The sequence below is a fragment of the Gnatocerus cornutus genome, chromosome 6 (assembly GCF_029298725.1).
Source record: "Gnatocerus cornutus isolate USDA-ARS CGAHR chromosome 6, icGnaCorn1.1, whole genome shotgun sequence".
Taxonomy (NCBI): Eukaryota; Metazoa; Arthropoda; class Insecta; order Coleoptera; family Tenebrionidae; genus Gnatocerus; species Gnatocerus cornutus.
This window is the reverse complement of record NC_142238.1, coordinates 2,459,760-2,462,276: the sequence shown is the minus strand read 5'-3', so window position 1 is coordinate 2,462,276 and position 2,517 is coordinate 2,459,760.

Here is a 2,517-nt window from a genome sequence, read left to right as displayed (position 1 = left end):
TGCGATATGGGAGATTACTAAGTGATTTATTTGTAATTTTTCCATGTCAAATTCATAGGGCTACATTGCGGATTTTTCAAAATAATCGGAGGTCGTGTTTGAGGGGTTGAGATTGCCACCCTCTGACGGGTGGTGGGCGTATATGCGATATGGGGGATTACTAAGTGATTTATTTGTAATTTTTCCATGTCAAATTCATAGGGCTACATTGCGGATTTTTCAAGATAATCGGAGGTGGTGTTTGAGGGGTTGAGATTGCCACCCTCTGACGGGTGGTGGGCGTATATGCGATACGGGAGATTACTAAGTGATTTATTTGTGATTTTTCGAGTTCAAATTCATGGGGCTACATTGCGGATTTTTCGAAATAGTCGGAGGTCGTGTTTGAGGGGTTGAGATTGCCACCCTCTGACGGGTGGTGGGCGTATATGCGATATGGGGGATTACTAAGTGATTTATTTGTGATTTTTCGAGTTCAAATTCATAGGGCTACATTGCGGATTTTTCAAAATAGTCGGAGGTCGTGTTTAAGGGGTTGAGATTGCCACCCTCTGACGGGTGGTGGGCGTATATGCGGTATGGGAGATTACTAAGTGATTTATTTGTAATTTTTCCATGTCAAATTCATAGGGCTACATTGCGGATTTTTCAAAATAATCGGAGGTCGTGTTTGAGGGGTTGAGATTGCCACCCTCTGACGGGTGGTGGGCATATATGCGATATGGGAGATTACTAAGTGATTTATTTGTAATTTTTCCATGTCAAATTCATAGGGCTACATTGCGGATTTTTCAAAATAATCGGAGGTGGTGTTTGAAGGGTTGAGATTGCCACCCTCTGACGGGTGGTGGGCGTATATGCGATACGGGAGATTACTAAGTGATTTATTTGTGATTTTTCGAGTTCAAATTCATAGGGCTACATTGCGGATTTTAAAATAGTCGGAGGTCGTGTTTGAGGGGTTGAGATTGCCACCCTCTGACGGGTGGTGGGCATATATGCGATATGGGGAATTACTAAGTGATTTATTTGTAATTTTTCCATGTCAAATTCATAGGGCTACATTGCGGATTTTTCAAAATAATCGGAGGTCGTGTTTGAGGGGTTGAGATTGCCACCCTCTGACGGGTGGTGGGCATATATGCGATATGGGAGATTACTAAGTGATTTATTTGTAATTTTTCCATGTCAAATTCATAGGGCTACATTGCGGATTTTTCAAAATAATCGGAGGTCGTGTTTGAGGGGTTGAGATTGCCACCCTCTGACGGGTGGTGGGCATATATGCGATATGGGAGATTACTAAGTGATTTATTTGTAATTTTTCCATGTCAAATTCAAAAGGCTACATTGCGGATTTTTCAAGATAATCGGAGGTGGTGTTTGAGGGGTTGAGATTGCCACCCTCTGACGGGTGGTGGGCGTATATGCGATATGGGGGATTACTAAGTGATTTATTTGTAATTTTTCGATGTCGTATTTATGAAGCTACATTACTATTGGAGGTTGAAATGAATAATAATTTTCTAGTTAGGTTAAGGGTTGAGTTTTACCACTTTGTTCTCATGTAGAAGGAGAATTTTGATTGAAGATGGGGCAGAAGGTCATTACGGTGTCATTTGGTCAAAAATTGTGTGAAAAAAAGACGACGATCGGTGGAAATTCGCATGTGAAAAGTGCGACCGGCATGCATGCGTCATTTGAGGCGAAGTACTGCGGCGTTTAATTTAAGAAACTGAATCCGATAAAATGACGCTAACTTCAGCGACATTATTTAGGTGATTTATTGACGACTTTCGGGGATTTCAGGCACATTTCGGTTGATTTCTCCATGAACCACCGTTGAATCTTGTTAAAAATCCACAATACGACGTATTTTGAGCCCTACTTTTCAAATACACACTCGAAAGCCGTGTGTTGATAGCTGAAATCGTCATTTAGCACCGTTTTTAGGTGATTTTGTGACGATTTGTGAGCATTTCACGCACGTTTCTGTCGATTTATCTATAAACTACCGTTGGATCCTCTTGAAAATCCTACATACGACGTATTTCGAACTCTTTCTTTATAAATACACGCTCTGAAACCGTGTGTTTTTAACAGAAATCGTCATTTAGCAACGTTTTAGGTGAATTTATGACGACTTTTGAGGATTTCATGTACATTTTGGTCGATTTCTCCATGAACCACCGTTGGATCTTGTTAAAAATCCACAATACGACGTATTTCGAGTTCTACTTTTCAAATACACTTTTCTAAACCGTGTGTTTATAGCAGAAATCGTCATTTAGCACCGTTTTTAGGTGATTTTGTGACGATTTTTGAGGATTTCACTCACATTTCTGTCGATTTATCCATAAACTACCGTTGGATTCTCTTAAAAATCCCCCATACGACGTATTTCGAGTTCTTTCTTTATGGATACACGCTTTAAAACCGTGTGTTTTTAACAGAAATCGTCATTTAGCAACGTTTTTAGGTGAATTCATGACGTCTTTTAAGGATTTCACGTACGTT